The sequence below is a fragment of the Bubalus bubalis genome, chromosome 20 (genome assembly GCF_019923935.1).
Source record: "Bubalus bubalis isolate 160015118507 breed Murrah chromosome 20, NDDB_SH_1, whole genome shotgun sequence".
Taxonomy (NCBI): domain Eukaryota; kingdom Metazoa; phylum Chordata; class Mammalia; order Artiodactyla; family Bovidae; genus Bubalus; species Bubalus bubalis.
This window is the reverse complement of record NC_059176.1, coordinates 33,607,394-33,632,444: the sequence shown is the minus strand read 5'-3', so window position 1 is coordinate 33,632,444 and position 25,051 is coordinate 33,607,394. Positions and strand designations below refer to the sequence as shown.

Sequence of the window (25,051 nt, the reverse complement as noted above, 5' to 3'; positions counted from 1 at the left end):
CAGCAAGAGAAGAATCTGCTCTACCCAAGGATCGGTGCAGTGATTCCATCAGCTTCCAGACTTTGACCGTCTGAACCTCGGATGCTGGTGACACCAGAGAGCATATCATTCTTAAAGGTCAAAGTCCTGCTTTCTCATTTCCAGAAGTGATTCAGGAGCTCCAGGATCTTACAGTTGATTTGATTCAGTGATGGTAAAGTCAGTTGAGACATGTTGATTGGACGAGTTCCTTTGAATTGTACTTCATCTCTTAGGAAGTATTTATGATACTAGGAGACCAGAGGCCAATTAGATTCTGGACCAGTTAGATTCAGGTCAGGGTACAGTTTGACCTGCAAACCCACCAATGTATACTAGGTTCCAGGAATCCCCAGCTAGAGAAATGCTTTTGAAATTCTACACCTCTCATGATAGTCGCATCCCCCAATGCATTCTGTTCCCTACCTCCAAGGGCCCCCCATGTGTCTGACTCCAGAGAGCGGAATCCCTGTGTACCAAGTCCCTCCTGGGATTAGCTTGTACAGTGAAAGGCGCATGCAGGGTTGCATTGGGTTCTAGATATCAAGACTAGCTTAAAGATGATGGAAAGGACTTTTGAGTTCTGCTTAATCTGTTACAGATTCAAGTGAGAAAGTAGGTATGGCCTGAAAGATAGGAGAAGGGGATTGAGTGCAGGAGTTCCCATTTAATTAAAAACTAGAAATTGTAATTGACCTTAAGGGAATGTGCTGTGGAATGGTGGCAGTATTTTGCTTGCCCCGCTATTCCATCTCATAGCACAGATTAGATAGTTCACTCATATAACAGAAATACACACACACACACACACACACAGAAGAGAAAGAATTTCTTGACTCTACAATTCTTATGGAGCTCTTTGTCCATCATCTATGTTACGACCTGAAAATCTAGCCCATGTTTAAAATTGATTATAAGTATTCTCCTTATTTTGTCTTGTAAGTTAGCTGCCAGCTTCTGTTATTTTGAGAAGTTCATGGGGTTTCCTAAACTTTATGAAAAGAAGATCCATGTGGCAGTAGTGTGTTAGTGTTTAGACACTAGGGATGTTGTGGTCAAGGTCTTGATGCTGAGTGTCTGGCTAGGGTACCACACTGCTCAGTTTAATAGCTGGTCTGTTAGCCATTTTCTGACACTTCTGCCTTGTTTCCCGTGCTAGAAGTAAGGCTGGGTTTTTCTTTCATGGGTTTTGCTTCCTTTGACCATCCATGCAATTTTACTTATTGATCAGGGTGCGTGGAATTTAACACAAGACATTAAAAGAGAGTATGAGAAGGCAAACATTCTGTTTGGATGCGATATATAAGGTTAGGCTAGAGAGGTTTTGATTTTAAGTAAAGCTTATCATTGACATTCCTTTATCTTAAATACGGTTAAAGAATGTAAAAGATGGGGAGAGAGAAGGAAGGAGGGCTGTGCAAAAAAATAATGCCGCAATGTCAGATTCTAACTTTGCTCTGTTTTTTGAGAATTGATGGTGTCAGGCACTTCTAAGTGCTTGGGGATATTGAGAAATAGATGGAGAACTTTGGGATACCTCCCTCAAACCAACTCCAGTCTGTAACCTGGTTTTGGGGTCTGCTTTGGCCTCTTCCTTTTACTGTCATCTTATCCACCAGCACTTAATATACATAGATGTTTTAGAATTTCAGTATTTATTGGTTTTGTATTTGCTGTCCTTAGAAATGTTACTGATGTATTTTTATATTAATATAAATTTATGTACAATGTGTGCATGTATGTATTTTAGGATGTTAGAGGATTGTACTTTGTGTATGGTGGTTTCTGTGTCGTCATAATAAATACTTACGTTTTATTTAAAAAAAAAAGAATATACAAAGCACAAATATGTCTACACTCTTCCTGCACATTATAGTCTTCCTTCCTATGACCATGATACTGAGAATAAGCAACAATATATCTTAAACAAATAGCTTCAGCATGCCACAATATACTTAGACAGAAATGTAACTTTGAGGATAAAGGTGAGGCTCAGAAGTTCTTCAAAGTTCTCCAGCTCACTTGTCAAACGTTATTTTTGTATTCTCTGATGTGAACCGAGTATTATCACTTTGTTTTTTTCCAATATCAAGTATCAGAAAATTATAAAGAATATCAGAATATATTAAAGGGGCTAAAGGTGATATATGAAAATAGATAATATGTATAACACCACTTCAATGCAGCTTAAAGCTGGTAGCTACTGTTCAGATGAGTTTCTGTGATATCACAAACTAAATTTAATTGATTTAACCTATTATACTCAGGTTTAAAAACATGTAAGAAAATGGCAAAACTGTTTCTATATTAAATTTTATAATTCTTATTTCATATAACTGCTCTTACTTTTTCTGTTCTGAATTATTAAAATATTATGGATAATATCTGTCAAATGGAAGCACCCCAGACTAGATGTTGCCTTTAAGATGGTAATTGTCAGATATACTCATGTCCTCTTATAGTAATACATAACTTTCCATTGGTTTAAACCTCCTGACTCTCTGGCTAGTCCTCTTGACTTATAATGCACTTGAAGACAGATTCTTGGACTGTTGGCCACCCACTGACCTCTGATCCATGTGAAGACATATGATTGGCTCTCTGTCATCCTCTGGCCTCCTTTCCTTTAGAGAGAATCTCTGAGTCTTTGGTTTCCTGTCCACTCTCTGGCCTCCTGCCCATACTCATTAACCTACCGATGGCAATAAGTCCTTGAGTATCCTTCTTAGTTCATTTGAGTCAACTGTTCCCCTAACCAGTGGCTACCACATCTCAGTATCTCACTTCCTCTGCTCCTCCTCCATCAAAGACCACTGCATTATTTTTAGGAATAGAAAAGAAACATCAGTGGTATCACACCTTTAAAACAGTACACTGTACCATAACTTTAAATGTCCATCATCCTAAAAGAGACTACCACTCCTCATATCCCTGTGTATCTAAGTTGCCAGCAAAAGTCTAAACCTCTCCTGTCACCATAACCAGATCTCTATGCTTACTGTCTTCTCTGTATCTCTGAATATGACCCGATTCCCCATCCTCTGTCCTTTTAGACCTCTTCAGTGTGCCCTCTGTTACCTCAGTTTCAAAAGAGGCTCCATATCCAAAACACCTGTTCTGAATGTTTCTTATAGTCTCATCCGCTGATAAAATCTTGCTGTTCCCTACCTCTTTATGTCCCATGGAGCCCTCTCAACTGGGGCAGTTTTTTTCTCTCTCAAATCTCAGGTTACCTGGGCGACAAACAGTTTAGATATTTTCCTTGTTCCATTTTGCCACTCCCTCGCTTCCTTTACCATCATTTTCTTTCAAAGTTTTTAGGAACAAAGGCCGAACAGGAGTACAGACATAGAGGTAGACAGTGAGTCAGATGGCAAAGTTTTCAGTGAATATGAATGATAAGGATGTTGGTAAACTTCCAGCAATCAAAAAAATCGCAAGCGGTATACTATTATGGCCTTTTCCCTTTCCTCTCCACACAGCAGCCTCAGTTGATCATTTCCTCCTTATGGAAACACTTTCTTCCTTTGGCTTTTTTGTTGCTATTCTCTTCCTTGGATAAGGAATCTGGTCCATGGTTGTAAACACCATAATAACATAATGTGAACTAATTCACTCTCTTTCTACTGACACCTCCTACTCCAAGTTACCATCATCTCTAAGCAGGACCATTACAATAGCCTGCCTCACCTCTTGTGCCTCTATAATCCATTCCTTGTTCAAAGTGATTTCTTAAACACACCAATCACATATAATTTACCTGTTTAAAAACAATGTACTGTATTCTCATTTTAAATTCTTTACACTGGCTTTCAAAACCCATCACATTCTGGCCTCTGTTTAGTTCTCAGTCCTCATCTCATATTACTCTCCCTTTCTTTTTCTTCACTCTAGGAAGATGGGTCTTTTTTAGTTCTTGGAAAATGCCAAGCTTGTTCTTACTTAGGCCTTTTTTTCCTACTGATGTCTATACTAGGAACACTTTTCCTCTGGCTTTTCTCAAAGCAGCCCCTTTTTCATTTATGAAGCCCTTGGTTCAGTGATACAGCATCAGAGAAGTATTCCTTAACAACTGAGAAATAAATAGCTTGCTCTCAATTACTATGTGTCATTTTATGTTCCTCTACTTTCTCCATGATTCAATCACTTTCTGAAATAAAAGTTTGTTGTAACTTGTTTACTTCATTGTTTATCTTCCCCACTGGAACAAAGAGTCCAAGAGGGCAGAAACTTTTGACTATTTTGTTCACAGCTGTATCCCCAACCCAGTATGTCACAAATTTCAATAAAAATTATTAATTTAAAGAATTAAAACTATGGCGCTGGATGAGAAACATTACAATAAGATTTTATTAATCCAGATCAACTACACTAAAATTTATTTTAAACAACAAAAGAAGAGGAAAAATATATACCAAGGGAAGTATAAAACAGGACTATCAATGATATCAGGTAAACCAGGGACCATTATTACACTATTTTGCTTTACTCAGGATCATCATTACATGTTTCCTAAAGAAATCTACTAATGAATGTATATACCATACATTTCTATTTCAAAGTATTATCTTCCTTCTACTAATCCTTTTAGAAACACCCAGGAAAGGAAGCTCAGTTCAATACCCTCCTGTCCAATTATCTACTGGATATTCCTTTGAAGGTACACCCATAGAATACTTTTACAAAGGTTTTACTGGGGAAAAAAAGCAAACAGTTCCCCACTTTAGAGTAAGGAGTACAGATGAAACTTCATAATTAAACTTAATCACTGTAATCATAAAATAGAAAATCCTGACCACAAATAAGAATTTCTTACCAAATAAATAAATAAATAAAAGACTTTCTTACAATACAGCTGCATATCAAAGCCTGACATTTTAGCTTTGGCATCTACTAAATGCCAGCAACTACACACTCTTAAGGGAAAAAATGCCTTTATCAATTAAGTTATTTGACCAAATTCTGTTATATTACATCAGAACTAAATCAAAATTTTAATATATTGATCATAACCATGTCTATGTAAAAATTATAAACTATGTAACTTTAGATAGACTTTACCTCTATTTAATTGATGAAAAAGAAACTGCTATTACAGAATATATATGAGACCATGAAACATTATTTACTCAACAAGTCTTTAATAGGCCCAAAGGCACCGTGATTTGATAAACTTCTATTATCAACTAAGATATTCTGAAAATGAAACAATTGGCACTTATTACTATAATAGCAAAATAATTTTAAATAGAGTAAATCTATTCCTAGCCTTTTCCCACTGTTAAGTCAAGATTTCAGACATTTTCATATATTGTAAGAGGGTATAGTATATTATGTAACAGGCTGAAATATCACAGAAACATAAATGAACAAAACACAAATTTGATATTAAGAATAAGTTAGTCAGAAAACTTTACAAAGAATTTTATTTGTGAATAAGACCTTTAAAAGGGCCCTGGAAGATTGACCTTGGGAATATTATAAAATAATTTGTTAATTTATTTAAAAGGATTAAATATTTTGGGAATTTAACCTCCAGTTTTCTTATTAATAATTTGAGCATATTTAAAATTAGAGCCCAACAATCTAAAACTATACATAAAGCAATCTGAATGTGTAAAACACAGCAAATTGATTTTTATTCCCTAATTTCTAAAAATGAAGGGGAGAAAACTTCTATTGACAGAAAACTTTTCACCTATAGACTACTATGTATTTGTAACTCTAAAATGGAAAATAAAGTAATACAGAAATTCCATGGATAGGATTAGTATGGAGCCTATTAAAAAGTTTACAAGGGCTTTGACTACTTTTAGTCTGGAGAAGACATACATGAACTTTAAGTATTTCTGTGTTCCTAAGATATCATGATAGCCAAAGATGTATACACAATTAACCTATTTCAAGCTTGCTGAAAATATACTTTTTTGGAAATCCAGGTAGGGCTTCCTTTCTATTATATATTAAATGGCTACGGCGTGGAGAAACCACCTCAATATATGTTACTTACAGTGTTACAAAGAGCAGAATACCATCTTATTAGCCTCAGTAAATTCCAACATGGTCTCAAAGTTCAGACCTATAATCCCCAAAGCCATTGCATTTGGTAATACTACAGTGCTATGGTAATACTATGTAATTACTTACCACATAATTATCAATGTCTGCTTGACTATTTCCCCTAGTAATTCCATCTATTTTCATGTAAGTCCATCTCTGTTTTTAACTATTTTCTTAGCTGCTCTAACTGCATTCATCCTTCCACCTTAGTAACTCCTGTTTATCTTTCAAATCTCTGGCCAGGCATAAGTTTCCCAGAATTTTACCTGGTTTTTTTTTATCTCTTCCTATGTGTATCCACAGCACCCTGTACTTCCTGGGAATAGCAATTATCAGGGATTATTCAGTTCAGTTCAGTTCAGTCGCTCAGTCGTGTCCGACACTTTGCGCCCCATGAATCGCAGCACGCCAGGCCTCCCTGTCCATCACCAACTCCCAGAGTTCACTCAGACTCATGTCCATCGAGTCAGTGATGCCATCCAGCCATCGCATCCTCTGTCGTCCCCTTCTTCTCCTGCCCCCAATCCCTCCCAGTATCAGAGTCTTTTCCAATGAGTCAACTCTTCGCATGAGGTGGCCAAAGTACTGGAGTTTCAGCTTTAGCATCATTCCTTCCAAAGAAATCCCAGGGCTGATCTCCTTCAGAATGGACTGGTTGGATCTCCTTGCAGTCCAAGGGACTCTCAAGAGTCTTCTCCAACACCACACTTCAAAAGCATCAATTCTTCGGCACTCAGCCTTCTTCACAGTCAACTCTCACATCCATATATGACCACTGGAAAAACCATAGCCTTGCCTAGATGAACCTTTGTTGGCGAAGTAATGTCTCTGCTTTTCAATATGCTATCTAGATTGGCCATAACTTTTCTTCCAAGGAGTAAGTGTCTTTTAATTTCATGGCTGTAGTCACCGTCTGCAGTGATTTTGGAGCCCAGAAAAATAAAGTCTGACACTGTTCCCACTGTTTCCCCATCTATTTCCCATGAAGTGATGGGAGCAGATGCCATGACCTGCATTTTCTGAATGTTAGTTGTCCATTTACTAGCCTATCCAGTCCTCAAGAATATGAGCTCTTTTTTCATATTTACACTGTTCATCCTTACACTTATAGCATCCTGACATATATGTGTGCCAAATACTTAATAAATATTCATGAACAACCAACATAAATTAATAACTACATATACGGATGGCAAATATTAGCTCAATAAAGCTTTAGAGAATGGGTTACACTACATCTTGACTTTTAAATCATAAGAAGCAAGTATTCATCAGCAGATGTGGAGTAAGAAAGAGACATTTCAGGAAGAGAAAACTACATGTATAAAAGTAAGGAAGCTTGAGAAAACAAGGTCTGTCAGAATCATGATGCTGCATGTAGACAGATCAACATTGTTGGGAAAAAACTTCAAGGCAAACATGGAAAGAAATGATGAAAAAATAGGAAGAACCCAGATAATACAAAGTATAATAAGAAAATAGATATTATTATTATGAGTTAAATAATATGACCATATTGGTAGTAATTTTGAAGTTGCAACATCAAGAAAATTTAGGAATTGAGAGAATATTTTTAAAAGAAAAACCATGATTGTTATACAATCACCCTGTTTTAAGATAAGCTGAAGAAAAAGATGTGAAAAATTTTTTTAAGTATTAAAACCCCCAAATGCTAGTCTAGCACTTCTGTAAGTATGTTTTATGTAACACTTGCCCTACAATATGCTTCACAAAAAAAAAAAGGAATCTCTGGTCAAATACTTATAAGGGGAAATACTGCACATAATATCTTCCTTTCTGAATGATTCACAATATGTACTGGCATAGTGAAAATATAACGTCCTATAATAAAGAAACATCATTTAACATTTTCTATAAATAAATTTATAAAAAAAAATACCCTGGTGGCTCAGCAGTAAAGAAGTTGCCTTCAATGCAGGAGCCACAGGTTTGATCCCTGGGTTGGGAAGAGTCCCTGGAGAAAATGGCAACCCACTCTAGTATTCTTGCCTGGAGAATTCCATGGAGAGAGGAGCCTGGTGGGCTACAGGGGGTCACATGGAGTCCATGGGGTCACAAAGAGTCAGACATGACTGAAGCGACTTAGCACATAGCACATCAGTTCTGTTCAGTTCAGTCACTCAGTCTTGTCCAACTCTTTGCAACCCCATGAATCGCAGCACACCAGGCCTCCCTGTCCATCACCAACTCCCAAAGTTCACCCAAACTCATGTGCATCGAGTCAGTGATGCCATCCAGCCATCTCATCCTCTGTTGTCCCCTTTTCCTCCTGCCCCCAATCCCTCCCAGCATCAGGGTCTTTTCCAATGAGTCAACTCTTCACATGAGGTGGCCAAAGTATTGGAGTTTCAGCCTCAGCATCAGTCCTTCCAATGAATATTCAGGACTGATCTCCTTTAGGATGGACTGGTTGGATCTCCTTGCAGTCCAAGGGACTCTCAAGAGTCTTCTCCAACACCACACTTCAAAAGCATCAGTTCTTCGGTACTCAGCTTTCTTCACAGTCCAACTCTCACATCCATACATGACCAATGGAAAAACCATAGCCTTGACTAGATGGACCTTTGTTGGCAAAGTAATGTCTCTAAATTTAATTACTCATGATGCTTTTGCATGTAAAACCTATCAGTATCCTGCCCAAGCAAAACATCCTCTCCAAAACTAAAATGCCACAAATCAAATTCATATTTAAATTACTTACCTTACCATTCTAAAAAGGTAGTAAATTCACTGTTATCTGCAGAACATAAAGCCAAGATATAATACCTTAAGGTTGAAAACAATCTCTATTACCATTGCCTTGAGACTAAGATAGTATCATTCTTACTTTGCTAGTATATTTTTGGTCAGAGAAGATAAAGAGGCTGTATAATGATATACAGTTGTACATAGTGCTAAGGATGGGGTGCTAGATGTGGATTTAAATGTGTATGAATGGATATACAAATTCCAAATGCAAATACATGTAGGCATACAACACTCAACATTAAAGGTTGATGCGTGTCAACTATTATGATTGTCTTTTTAAAGATCAATTCACTGGAAGTATGCTTAACTAAAAACAACCAACAGATGTGATTTGAATTTAGACATAATTCTTTAGTACAGTTAAAGAACGGTTGGTTATTCTAGTTTCTTATTATTTACAACACAGCTGGGAAGTTAAGAAGTCAACTTTTAATTGTTATTTTACTAAGAAAAAGATACAGGTATTACTGGCAAAGAATCAAGGTACTACCCTTTTTGCACTGAGAGCTCTTCATTCTCAGCATCAGCAAACTTCCAGCAGAACTGAAATTATATTTGATTGTAAAGTTTAATATAATTATTTGATCATAATAAAATATTCATTAAGATTATTAAGCTATTAAAATAATCAAACCTTTATTGAAGTGCCCACTTACTACGAAATCAAAGTATTCAGTCACTCTTTTCTCATGTTTCTGGTTCATGAAAATGAAAATAAAGGACTTCTTATAGCTTATACATTTGTATTATTGTTATAAGAGAAATAGTTTCAGCAAGGGCTGAAAAATATGTGAAAATATTTCAGATTAAAACACAATGAGAAGTTCAGAATAATTACATTAGCAGCTCGGAGACACAGAAACAACTAAATTTCTTCAACTGCTAATATGATGAAAATGGTTTGTTTTTACCCCTGTTCAGCTTTAACAGAAACCAACTAGTTCCTTTTTCCTTTTTTTCTCTTTCTTCACTTTGCACCTCCTTTACAGAGCCTGATGTTGGACTGAATTTTAATCGCTTTGTTAGTCATGGATATTACATGGATTGTGTTCCATCTTAGAACATGAGCCATTCTATATTTGTAAGTTTCTTGATAACATGTCAGGGAACGTAAAACCTATGGGACTTTGGGACCTTAATTTAAGCCTGTGGTGCTAAAGATGATGCAGTTGTTCATTTGCAAGTAATCATCCTAGTTATTAAAGCCACAGTGAAATAAAAATATTAAATCCTTTTTCTACTGTTTTTCATTGTTTCTAAGTATACAACAGTCAGAATTTCATAGTATTAGACTTTTTTACTTACTAACAACATATTTTTTAAGAGAACAGGTTATTTAGAATATACCATGCATGAAAATATAAATTTTAATACAGGTTACACACATAACTGACTTTAAATATAATATGTTTCCAGAAATTAAAAAAGAAAAAAACACTTGGTAGTTAAACTACTCTACAGAAACAGGAGAGTTGCGGATCTGCTGGATTCTCTTCAAAATTTATCATGTCACAAACTTCAAATATTAACAATTACATAAGTTAAATAGTTCTGAGAACTATAACTTGCCTAGTAAACTTTTAAAAAAACGTTATATATAACCTTACTTGAAACGATATGTACAATGATAACAATGTCTTCAAGCTTTGGGTTACAGTTATTATGATGACATTTTGGAATTACAAGAAAAATCATTTAGCTCTCTATGAAGTGTGATGTTAAACAATGTTCTTTCTAGCTGTTTTTCCTATAAAACCAGTCTATTATAAAGGAAATCAGTCCTGAATATTCACTGGAAGGACTGATGCTGAAGCTGAAGCTCCAATATTTTGGCCACCTGATGCAACGAACTGACTCATTGGAAAAGACCCTGTTGCTGGGAAAGACTGAAGGCAGGAGGAGGAGGGGACGCCAGAGGATGAGATGGTTGAATGGTATCACTGATTCGATGGACCTGAGTTTGAGCAAGCTCCAGAAGTTGGTGATGGACAGGGAGGCCTGGCATGCTGCAGTCCACAGGGTCGCAAAGAGTCAAGACACTACTGAGCCATTGAACTGAACTGAGGATGAATCAAGGATTTAAGTCACATTTTTTGTCATGTCTGCTTAGTCTCCCCTAGTTTCTCATCAACAATGTATACTTTTATAAAAGTCCCTGTTTCCATACAGGTGTTTCAAAACAGAGTTTAACTCACATACAATTTATTACTTCTATACATACAAAGCAAAGTTAGAAGGCTAAGATCAAACTGGGAGAATCTGCAGTACTGCAAACTGCTAGATTGATAGCTAGTACTTATTCCATACGATATGAAGAAGGGTTCTTAAAAACCCTTAAGAAAAACCAAACATCAACCAGAAAAAAAATGAGCAAGGTATGTAAATGGCTTTTTCACTCACTCACTTGTTTGCACATATACCCTCCGGTGCACACTACATATTCTTGTGTTATGATCACACCCAAGAAAGAAAGAAAAGCCAAAGGAAGGGAAAGAGTGAAGAAAGAATGACTTAATCAAATAGAAAAATATTCCAATTCACTATATTCAAAAAAGTAAATCAAACAACAATCATATATCACTACAAAGCTCAGACTGGCAAATACGTCTAAAGCTTTGGTACAGATATGTAGAAATGGATGAAGTGAAGTGAAGTGAAAGCTGCTCAGTCATGTCTGACTCTTTGTGACCCCATGAACTCTACAGTCCATGGAATTCTCCAGGCCACAATACTGGAGTGGGTAGCCTTTCCTGTCTCCAGAGGATCCCAACCCAGGGATCGAACACAGGTCTCCCAGACGGCAGGCCGATTCTTTACCAGGTGAGCCACAAGTAGAAATGGATACTGTAGTATAATCTTGCTCTAATTATGGCCTGGCACATTCTTTCTGGAGGGCCATCTAGCAACAAGTAACAAGTATTATGACCCAGCAATCTAGTTTTTTAAAAAAGAAAACTTGATGAACAATTGGAAAAGCATACAGATACAAATAATAAGTCATTCACCAAAGTATTTTTTTAATGGTAAAAAAATTAAATCAAACTTAAGGTTTAACAAGAATAGGTTGGTTAAATAAACTGTGATTATGACAAATCATAATTAAATGGCTGATGAAGATCTTTATTTACTGATATGGAAAGAGTCTTGATAAATGAAGAAAAAAATCAGGTAACAGAGTAATAGGGACAAAGCAAAACATGAGGTCCCTTGAGCATATTTGGTACCTCTTTAATAACGTATTTTAAATAGTTGTTCAGTGTGTAGTGAAGGTAAATATCTCTTTATATTCAAATTAAAGAACTATAAAGCATGAAATTTTCTGAGCCAGAACTTCCTAGAAGGCATATAACCATTTGAAGTCTGGGTAAAAGTATAAGTTACTCATTACTTAAAAGCAGTATTTTACCATGTACTACTCACTCGTAGAATTTTAGTTGACTTTCCTAATGTTCAACTGATTTTTCTTACAACAGGTGAATGCCAATCACCTACCTAATGGTCCACAACACAGGCTACAAACTATAGCACTTAGCTTACATGTGGACATTATAAAAGTATTTTACAGACTTTAATCCATTAAATAGGTATTTATTTTAATGGTAATGGAACTGCCTTCAATTTTTATACACTTTATACACACATGAAAATGTGAGTTAACAAGAAACATATTTCCAATTTTTTCAGTGATGCTTTCATGTTTAACACAGGTAGACATAGCTCAAGATAAGAGGGGCATTTCAATGTCGGTCTTTGTCTTAAAATCTTAGAAAGCTATCTCACTGACAGAGAAGGCGATGGCACCCCACTCCAGTACTCTTGCCTGGAAAATCCCATGGACGGAGGAGCCTGGAAGGCTGCAGTCCATGGGGTCGCTGAGGGTCAGACACGACTGAGTGACTTCACTTTCACTTTTCACTTTCATGCACTGGAGAAGGAAATGGCAACCCACTCCAGTGTTCTCGCCTGCAGAATCCCAGGGATGGGGGAGCCTGGTGGGCTGCCATCTATGGGGTCGCACAGAGTTGGACACAACTGAAGTGACTTAGCATAGCATAGCATAGCATCTTACTGAACCGGAGTTTATGAAACATTCCTGAATAAGGAAGATGGCCATTCTTACTCAACCGGGTCCTTTCCATCATCACAACCCCTGTACACTAGTACTACACCGTGCTTTTGTGAAATCTTATGGATGCTATTCATTATTTGTTCAATTCTTTCTTGTCCATAGTGTCAGTGAACTTTATGACTTTTTATTGCTGTATTCCCAGTGCTTTAAAGCATGCCCTATGCACATCTGTCCAATAAATAACAGCTGAATGAACAAATGGCAATGAATGGAACAAAAAAATTATAATAAAGCCCCAAACTCACAGAAAACAGAGGCTAGCTCAAACTCTTAAGCAGTAACAGAATTTAAGTACAGGATGCTAGAGGAAAAGACAGGGTAGTTCTTTGAAACATGTGCAGGAAGGGAAAAGTGAGTTAATCCCTTGCATGCCTTGCATATTTCCTCCCTCCGCTTATCTAAATAGGAGAAAAATGGGATTCTCATCCCAGGTGGTAGCACTGACTGCAAAATCTTTGGCTTGAGAGTCAGGAAGTGCTTGATTAGACACACTCAGGTAAAACAGATAACTACAGACATACTAAAGAGGCTCTTGATGAAAGAGAGTGAAAAAGTTAAGCTTAAAACTCAGCATTCACAAACTAAGATTACGGCATCCAGTCCCATCACTTCATAGCAAATATATGGGGAAAAAATGGAAACAGTGACAGATTTAATTTTGGGGGCTCCAAAAATCACGGCAGACAGTGACTGCAGCCATGAAATTAAAAGACGCTTGTTCCTTGGAAGAAAAGCTATGGCAAACGTAGACAATGTATTAAAAAGCAGAGACACCACTTTGCCGACAAAGGTCAGTATATGCACAACTATGGTTTTTCCCAGTAGTCATGTATGGATGTGAGAGCTGGACCATACAAAAGGCTGAGCACTGAAGAATTGATGCTTTTGAACTGTGGTGTTGGAGTCCCTTGGACTGCAACAGATCAAACCAGTCAAGGTGATGCTGAAGTTGAAACACCAATACTTTGGCCACTTGATGCAGAGTCCACTCATTGGAAAAGATCCTGATGCTGGGAAAGATTGAGGGCAGAAGGAGAAGGGGGTGACAGAGGATTAGATGGTTGGATGGCATCACTGACTCAACGGACAAGAATTTGAGCAAATTCCAGGAGAAAGTAAAGGACAGGGAAGCCTGGCTAGCTGCAGTTCATAGGATTGCAAAGTGTTGGACACAACTGAGTGACTGAAGAACAACAACCACAGACACACTGAAGAAAGGCTTATAGGAAATTCTACTTAGGCAAACAGGTAGCTTACAAATAAAATAAGTACAGAACCAAGACATCACTATGCATTTGAGGAAAAATTACAACAGCTGAAAAGTGTTGAAACTGTACATAATTTATGAATTAGATGAACAGTAAACTAGTTTTCTTTAATTCACTTTTACCAAGCACAATCTCATTTTATTACAAAATATATATAAAATATACACATATAGGCATGAAAAAACTAGGAAATAATTTATTATATACCAAATTTTAAAAGTAATTTATCTCTGAACAGTATGATTTGGTCTAATTTTTATTTTTGCTCAACTGCATTTTTAAATGTTTTCATCATATTCAAGTGCTCTTGAAACTCAATACATATTAAAAATAAAATGACACCACTGTAAATAATTAAAATAGAGTGTTTTGAATATTTTATAATTTAAAAAATAAGACAAGTTTAAAGAGCTTTTTAAAAAAAATCTCCTTTTGGGACTTCCCTGGTGGTCAAGAGGCTAAGATTCCACACTCCCAATAAATATATTTTAAAATCTCATTTCATTTGTATTAAAAAATTTAATAACATTAAAAATTAATCATTCAATGAAGTTAAAAAATTAAAAAAAAATTGTACATAAAAATACATGTCCATCTAAAACTTATTGCCCTGAGTAATTGAAGAATGTTAGTAAATATTATAACCAATTGTATATCAGAAAAAAATGTGTTCAATTAGATACAATATTTACAATACAGCAATTATAGTCCTCTAATGCCAAATTCAGACTTAAATTGAAGAAAGTAGGGAAAACCACTAGACCATTCAGGTATGACCTAAATCAAATCCCTTATGATTATACAGTGGAAGTGAGAAATAGATTTAAGGGACTAGATCTGATAGATAGAGTGCCTGATGAACTATGGACTGAGGTTCATGACATTGTACAGGAGACAGGGATCAAGACCATCCCCATGGAAAAGAAATGCAAAAAAGGCAAACTAACTGACTGGGGAGGCCTTACAAATAGCTCTGAAATGAAGAGAGGCTAAAAGCAAAGGAGAAAAAGAAAGATATAAGCATCTGAATATAGAGTTCCAAAGAATAGCAAGGAGAGATAAGAAAGCCTTCCTCAGCGATCAGTGCAAAGAAATAGAGGAAAACAATAGAATGGGACAGACTAGAGATCTCTTCAAGAAAATGAGAGATACCAAGGGAACATTTCATGCAAAAATGGGCTCGATAAAAGACAGAAAAGGTGTGGGCTGAACAGAAGCAGAAGATATTAAGAAGAGGTGTCAAGAATACACAGAAGAACTGTACAAAAAAGATCTTCACGACCCAGATAATCACGATGGTGTGATCACTCACCTCGAGCCAGACATCCTGGAATGTGAAGTCAAGTGGGCCTTAGGAAGCATCACTATGAACAAAGCTAGTGGAGGTGATGGAATTCCAGTTGAGCTATTTCAAATCCTGAAAGATGATGCTGTGAAAGTGCTGAACTCAATATGCCAGCACATTTGGAAAACTCAGCAGTGGTCACAGGACTGGAAAAGGTCAGTTTTCATTCCAATCCCAAAGAAAGGCAATGCCAAAAATGCTCAAACTACCGCACAATTGCACTCATCTCACACGCTAGTAAAGTAATGCTCAAAATTCTCCAAGCCAGGCTTCAGCAATACGTGAACCGTGAATTTCCAGATGTTCAAGCTGGTTTTAGGAAAGGCAGAGGAACCAGAGATCAAATTGCCAACATCTGCTGGATCATGGAAAAAGCAAGGGAGTTCCAGAAAAACATCTATTTCTGCTTTATTGACTATGCCAAAGCCTTTGATTGTGTGGATCACAATAAACTGTGGAAAATTCTTCAAGAGATGGGAATACCAGACCACCTAACCTGCCTCTTGAGAAACCGGTATGCAGGTCAGGAAGCAACAGTTAAAACTGGACATGGAACAACAGACTGGTTCCAAATAGGAAAAGGAGGACATCAAGGCTGTATATTGTCACCCTGCTTATTTAACTTATATGCAGAGTACATCATGAGAAAGGCTGGGCTGGAAGAAGCACAAGCTGGAATCAAGACTGCAGGGAGAAATATCAATAACCTCAGATACACAGATAACACCGGCCTTAAGGCAGAAAGTGAAGAGGAACTAAAAAGCCTCTTGATGAAGGTGAAAGTGGAGAGTGAAAAAGTTGGCTTAAAGTTCAACATTCAGAAGACTAAGATCATGGCATCTGGTCCCATCACTTCATGGGAAATAGATGGGTAAACAGTGGACACAGTGTCAGACTTTATGAAATTGAAAGATGCTTACTCCTTGGAAGGAAAGTTATGACCAACCTAGACAGCATATTCATATAAGGACTTCCCTGGTGGCTCAGACTGTAAAGCGTCTGTCAACAATGTGGGAGACCTGGGTTCGATCCCTGGGTCGGGAAGATCCTCTTGAGAAGGAAATGGCAATCCACTCCAGTACTATTGCCTTGAAAATCCCATGGACAGAGGAGCCTCGTAGGATACAGTTCATGGGGTTGCAAAGAGTCAGACATGACTGAGCGACTTCACTCACTTACTTCACTTACTTAGATAGCATATTCAAAAGCAGAGACATTACTTTGCCAACAAAGGTCCCTCTAGTCAAGGCTATGGTTTTTCCAGTGGTCATGTATGGACGTGAGAGTTGGACTGTGAAGAAAGCTGAGCGCCAAAGAATTGATGCTTTTGAACTGTGGTGTTGGAGAAGTCTCTTGAGAGTCCCTTGGACTGCAAGGAGATCCAACTAGTCCATTCTAAAGGAGATCAGTCCTGGGTGTTTTCGGAAGCACTGATGGTAAAGCTGAAACTCCAATACGTTGGCCACCTCATGCGAAGTTGACTCATCAGAAAAGACTCTGATGCTGGGAGGGATTGAAGGCAGGAGGAGAAGGGGACGACAGAGGATGAGACGGCTGGATGGCATCACTGACTCAATGGACATGAGTGTGAGTGAACTCTGGAAGTTGGTGATGGATAGGGAGGCCTGGCGTGCTGCAATTCATGGGGTCTCAAAGAGTCGCACACAAGTGAGCGACTGAACTGAATAAATGCCAAGTTATTTATCATTTCTGAGAAAAAAAAATCTCATTCTTAGAAATCTCATTCTCAGGCCAATGATGTTACCAGTAGTTGCATAAATTACTCTTTCTTTAGTCCTAACGTTTTTCCAGGTTACATAGACTTTTTGAATTAGGCTAGATAATCTTTCAGAGCATAAAATCTACTTTTAGTAGATTATTAAAAAATAGTTTTATGTGGGGTTCATAACAGGAAGGAAATTCAACATTATAAGACAGAATCAGGGAATAAATATACTTTAAGAAGTCCAAGAATTTTTCTTGCTTAAGCAAAATCAGGCCACATTGCTGGATTTAATCACAGTTCTCTTCATTCTTCATGAGTCTTCTAGTCCTCAGTGATAAAGAAAATCTTGACCAGTGCTGACCCTGAACAGAATGGCCTCTGCAGACAAGGAGGTAAATAACTGTCGTTTAAGGGCTGTCAACACATCATAATTGGTTATCAGATATTTGATACAAAATAAAATTAAAGTCTGGAATTATTTTATTTAATTATTCAACAGTATCTGAAGTTTCCTGAATTTCACTTCTGTACTAAATCAAACAAGTTAAATAATTCATATAAAAAGATTACTTGACATGTTACAGAGAGCTCATTTGTATATAGTAGAGATTTCAGATGCCTCAGAGTTCCAAGTTAATGTGATAAATCTACAAACTAGCAGTTTACAATTTCTTCACTGAAGAGCATTCTGGTTGCTGTGCTCTGCAGTGAACAGAGTGAGAGATGTGAAATTCCTTCAGTATTCTTGCCTGGAAAATCCCATGGATGGAGGAATCTGGTAGGCTACAGTCCATGGGTCGCAAAGAGTTGGACACGACTGAGTGACTTCACTCACTCACTCACTCACTTCACTTCAGTATTGATTTATCATTACATTAGTTTCATGTTATAAATAAATGCTTAGCACAATTTACACACTTTAAGAAAATTATGTAATTAAACTCAGGTAAAGGGCACATCGACTTAATTAAGATGATAGCAAAAATTACCTCTGTGGAATACATTTTATTAACTTGGAAAAAATAGATTAATGTCAAAACTAGACTCTAAATGGCATGCCTGAAGATTTCTGCAAATCTTGTCAGAGTGGTTAACAGATCTGAATTGATACCTGAAGCATGTTTCCTACTACTTATCCTTTTGTTCATGTGAGACTGCTACTTTCTTGGCATTATGGCTAAAGAAAGCCAACTCCCCTTGATTCAAAACTGTAAAGAGCGCTTTTTACAAGCTGTCCAAAATAAATTCTGAAAGAAATAAGTAAAAGAAGAGATACTCAAAACATGTTTGCTTAATTAATATGTTTCGGTATTTCTGCTTAATGTCCTGAATCCTATCCTTTGGAAACAGACATTTTTCCTAGATTCATTTCATACTAAAATCACTATGTTCTTCGTTTTGTCAGATCAAATCAGTATTTAAATAATCATGCAGCAGATCAGTAAGAGTATGTTTTCTGCTGTTTTTCCCATTATACTACAGCCAGCCATATGTTCATCATGCTAATAACTTCTACACTAGAAAAATCCAGACACAACCAAAACATAGATGTGTACTACTTTATAATGATTACCAATTTATACCTTAAAAATTCCACACAAAATCACTGTGATGAAAATCCATTCCTTTGAAGAATAAGGCTATTGAAAGGAATAAAATTCTGTCCTAAACAAGACAAACTTTTCACCAAAAAAAGAGTTCATCAAATAAGAGAAGGAAAGAAAAGTCTAGTAATGTAAGTGCTCATTAACATTTTCTGTTACTCATGTGGAACTATGTATTATATTTGGGAATGCATATGCTTTTCAGTAAACACAGTTATAGCCGTTGTTCACATTAATGTAATCAATCACTAATTAGTCAATAGCTAATATGGCACTGACTGAAAGAGACAAGTCATTTCTTCATTTCTCTCATAAAGATGAATATCACACTTTTATTAACCTTTTTTTTCTAAAAGTAGTATTTTAACTTCTATTGATCATCAAGTGAAATGCTCGAGGACTTAGTATATTTAATTTTCCTAAGCAGTTTTTAAAAGCAATCTTTTCTTTCTTTCGTTCACTCAGAGAGTGAATACGTTCTTGAATCCAGGGACCTTATAAAGGAATAAAAGGAACTTGGGGTAAATTCATCAGTTTCCATTAATGCTTGTAACAATTTGAAAAAATTTATAGTTAGTAAGGCTCTAATTGATGATTTGATCTAAGAACAGAAAAATTCTATATCCTACTTGGGTTTGATGAGCATGAAGATTCAATCAACAAGAATTTCTTATAATACACACAATTTATCAACTCACACATAAAAACCCACTTATTTCTACCTTACCTGTTTACTATATATAATTAAGCATATTTCACACTATAAATATTATAAATTATGGACACTTAAGGAAACAAATACATTTAATATGATGGAATTAATGCCATAAAGATGATAAAAATTATAAGGCAGCAAAAGATTAATAGGCTATTCAGTCACTAAAAATCATTTGTATGTGCATACTTAGTTGTTCAGTTGTGTCCGACTCTTGGTGGCCCCATGGACTGTAGTTTGCCAGGCTCTTTCTGTCCATGGGAGTCTCCAGGCAAGAATGCTGGAGTGGGTTGCCATTCTCTTCTTCAGGGGATCTTCCCAACCCAGGGGTTAAACCTGGGTTTCCTGCATTGCTGGCAGATTTGTGTATTATACCCAAAATAGAGAAAATTCTAAGGATGGAATTTAATGAACAAATGAAAGGAATGGCTTGGATGGTTTTTTAATAATAATATTAAATTTAAAAAAAATGAATCTTAAAATTTAAAATAAAAGAGGAAGAGTTATAGGCATATACATGTTTAAATATATAAAAGCTCTCTAGATTAGCAAAGTAAGCCAATCTAGAAAAGTATAAATTGGGAACTGGTATTAAAGTGAGCAAAGCTAGTATTAAATTGAATGTGTGACAAATAATAATGATGATTTTACTTAAAAGTGGTTCTAATTTTATTTAAGGAAAATGTATCAAATTGTTATAACAATGCCATGGAGAAAATTTTTCTCTTTCTTTCAAATGTCCAAAAATATTTACTGAATACTTACTATGTCTAAGGCATTGTGTTTGAAGCTATGATGAAATAAACACAGTAGTTTGTCTTGAAAGAAGATGACAAAGGATAGGATATCTCAAGAAAGGTGTCATACAGAATATAGCACTTAATTAGGCAGAATCTTAAAAATCGAGTAAGTCTCAATACTCATTGATATGTCTTTAGAGAATAATAGGCAGAGAGTCTCAAATACTACATTAAAGATTCTGAATTTAGTAGTAGACAATGCAAAAACAAATATTTAAGCAGGAGAATGGAGCAGTGATTGTTAAACTTGCATAAGATACACTGAGAGAAGTGAGACTGCTTATAGAGAGATTAAGAAATTATTCAACAATTCAGGTAAGAGTCAATGAAAATTATAGTTCTAATGAGATTGAACTGGGCTGACAAAGTCTGTATACTCAAAGCTATGATTTTTCTGGTAGTCACATATGGATGTGAGAGCTGGACCATAAAGAAGGCTGAGAGCTGAAGAATTGATGCTTTCAAACTGTAGTGTTGGAGAAGACTCTTCAGAGTCCCTTGGACATCAAGGAGATCAAAGCAGTCAATCCTAAAGGAGATCAATCCTGAATATCCATTGGAAAGACTGATGCTGAAGCTGAAGCTCTAATACCTCTGCCATCTGATGCGATGAGTCGACTCATCGGAAAAGACCCAACTCACTGGAAAAGACCCTGATGCTGGGAAAGATTGAAGGCAAGAGGAGAAGGGGTTGACAAAGGACCAGATGGTTGGATGGCATCACCGACTCAATGGACAGGAGTTCGAGCAAACTTCGAGACATGGTGAAGGACAGGGAAGCCTCGCCTACTGTGGTCTATGGGGTCACAAACAGACACAACTGAGCGACTAAACAATAACAATGAGATTGAACAGATGCAAAATAATTTTAGAGATAAAATTGTCAAAATTGGATATTATAAGCAATGGGAAAAAAACAATTAAAAATTAAACTCAAAGTTCTACATCTTCGTGATGAGGATGATGGTAACGCTACTGACAGAATAAGGCATAAGAAAGAAGAGAGAACTTAAATGGAGAAATGAAGTTTTTGGGTACTGTGAACTGATACACTCTCTAGATGTGAAGATTAAAGATAGTACAGTTTTAGTACTAGTGGTTTTAGTACTACCTGCAGGTCTTTAGTAAGAGCATACGATACAGACAGAAGAGGAGAGGATGAAAGCTAAATCTTTAGGAAACAGGGACAGACAGAAAACCCAGAAGAAAATAGGTAAAGAGATAAAATGGTTAGAATTGGGAGTTCTAGGAATAATCACTGAAAGCGGGAAAATCACTGAAAACAGAAAAAAGAGCTACTGTTTTGGTTTCATGTTTGATTCATTGAATATTGTTTTATTAACTTCCTACTCTGGACCACATGAAAAGAAATATAATCTAAGTACATAATGGCCTCTGCCCTCAAATAGCTCATAATCCACTTATGATCTAGTTAACTTCCCTCAGTAGTCTTGGTTGCTGTTTTTAGAATAAGATGAACAGTTAAACAATAAAAGATAATAAGATTATCCACAGTTTCCAGACTACTTTCTGGATACAAAAAATCTTCTGAAGGTTCTCCATTAACACTATGAAATGATATATGTAAACAAAAGTTAAGATTAAAATGAAATAACTGATAGAATAAAATTAAAAAATCAGACTAAAGACACATTTTCTCTTATAAAGCTTCCATGTACTTGGCAGGAAGCAATTAAAAAACATTGTGGAAGGTGGGTAGTATTTTAACAGTACAGATTAAGAATAAAGTGAAAACAAATCTAAATCAAGAGTCAGCATGCAGGAATGATTCACTGATTTACCTAACATGAACAACAAACTAATGGCAAATGTGGAAATAAAGGTTTTAAATGCACTTCATTAAAAACCTGTTTCTTACTGCTCACTCAAATATAAAATAGATGATTTGTCACAGTTATTATAGATTTACAATTGATCTGAACACCATGGGGGTCAGAGGCACTGACCCACGACACAGTCGAAAATTTGAATATAATTTGACTCTCAGTCCTCCCTATCACATCCATGGATTCAGCCAACTGTGGATCCTATAGTACTATAGCACTTATTTACTGAAAAAAATCCTCATATATGTGGGCTATATTTTACACTTACTTAATAAGACTGTAGACACTTTTGATACACTAACATTTTAAAAATGAACATCATTTCAAATAGCAATTCACATTAATATATAATTATGAATAGAACAAAGGCTGGTTATCACTGATTCAAAAATTCATTAAACATACTATACATGGAAATACCATTTTCAGAATTAAAAAACTAAAAAAAATCATGCTAAGCTGCGAATGTTCATTTAATTAACTTCACAGTACCATCCCTAAGATCAAAGTCCCATGAAACTAGCATCTAGTACACTGGCTGGTATATCTGAGATGCTGAAATCATATTGTTGAATATTAATAAATCAATGAATAAAGAAAACTTCTCATTAGAATCTCTTTTTATCTAACAAAACGGTTAACACCTAGGATTCTGGGCAATACATACAGCTAAGCTGCCCAGATGTACAGAAAAGTATGCTAAATTAATACTTATTCCTCAAAAAATGAGGTACTTTAAAGACTGATGAAGTAGTGGAAATTATACTTCGGGAAAAACCATATCAATGTGTATACTTTGTTGGTCACCTGAAATTTAATCAGTAACTAAAACACATAATGCATCTATTCTGATTACACCTCAAGTACTTCTTAGATATTAATGGTGTTGCTCTTTAGTTGCTAAGTCATGTCCAACTCTTTTGGGACTTCACTGGACTGTAGCCCAGCAGGCTCTCTGTCCATGGGATTTCCCAGCCAAGAATACTGGAGCAGGCTGCCATTTCCTTTTCAAGGGGATCTTCCCTGGCCCAGGGATTGAACTCGTGTTTTCTGCATTGGCAGATGGATTCTTTATCACTGAGCCACCAAGGAAGCCCAGATATTAATACAGTCAACCCAAGTTTATAGATGGGATATTCATTTAAGTAAATTTCGCAAGTATTCTGATAGGCTTTTTTTTTTTTTTTTTTTTAAAAGAGAGTGAAGAAGAGGGAAAAGAGGGGAGGAAGGAAGGAGGAGAAAGCCTTTTCTGAGGGAAGATTTCACAGTCAAGTTGACTATTAAGTACAGGAAACAAAGGTATAAATATCATTATACAGAATTGTTTACTGGCTATCTGAAAATTTAGTTCAATAATGCACACCATGAATTATGGTGAAATGAAATAAATCCAGCATTTTTCAAACTTGCTTAATTAACTGTAGAACACCTTTTCCTTGAAAGATCTCATTCTGTTCTAACAACAACTGTTCCAAAGACTATGTCCTGGGAAATACTGTTATATACTGTAAAGATACTTTTAAAAAGAACATACCAAAGCTTAAATCTGAACATGCACTTTACTTCAAATCTATCTCACTAGGAGGCTATTTATTCCACTTATAATGCTGTCATTATAATATGCTATATTATATATGTATATATATATATTATATATAATATGCTATAATATAATGCTGTCATTATAATGCAATCCATTAATGATATTGTGATTGCAGCTCATATTCATAATTGACAGAAATCCTAAATTTCAGAGAGAAATTAGGGAAATAAAGATCTAATCTTTCACAGACCAGGGATTAAGAACCTTTGCTTTAAAGGATTGTGAAGGGATGAATGACACTATTAATTAGGATATCAGAAAGAGCATGGAAAATGTAAAGTTACAAACTAAATATAGCTATACTTTTAATAAATAAAAAAATTAAAGATTTTGAATTAAGTATTTTTCATACAATTCATGAGATAATCCACAGCCATTAGCATAAATTCTAAGAATCTTTAACCAAAGTATCACTTGTACTGATTTCCTAAATAAAGCTAATTTTTCTATTCAACAATTAGTTGATTATTCCAATAGCAAATGACTAATTTTTGCTCAGAAGTCATGAAAGAGGTGCTGAAATCAATGCAAATTTTGTTTGTCACCATAACTCATTTGCCATAACTATTAGACATGCAAAATAAATACAGGTGATTAGTATACTGTGAAATATAGCATATAAGGATTATGAATGTTTATAAAGATGGTATATATTACATAGATAATACAACTTTTTAAAGTAAAATAGCATGTATTAGGAAATAATTAAATTATCAAATTTCCAATGTTTAAAAGTATGTAATATTAACTGCATAAAAGACATTACAATCAAACTTCACCATACTGCTTAATATCCATACTAAAGGCTTTAAATATGATAAAGAGCTTTGGAAAGAACACAATGAATATGACATAATAACAAAAGAATTTACATAATACCAAAGTTCTTAAAATTGTGGTTTTACTTTTTCCAAACATGTTATGATTTATGATGCAGAAAAATATGTGTATGTAGCTCTTAAAAGTGGATTTTATTTGAAGAGGCATCCAATACACTACTTTGAGTTTACATATTACACAGAAGATATACAAGTGTGTTTTAAAATGTTATCATCTCCGTTAGATACAAAAAGTTGACATTTTCTCCTTTCAAGTCACTTTTATCTACTACATCTAATTTTCAAGTGTATAAAAGATACTTTTAAAATGACTGATACTTAACGTAAT

General features: G+C 35.7%; 1 protein-coding gene across 9 annotated transcripts in view; it reads right to left on the bottom strand.

Moving 5' to 3' along the window:
• Positions 1-25,051, bottom strand: part of NOVA1 (NOVA alternative splicing regulator 1) — a 170,833-nt gene that overhangs the window by 53,414 nt on the left and 92,368 nt on the right. The window lies entirely within an intron of this gene.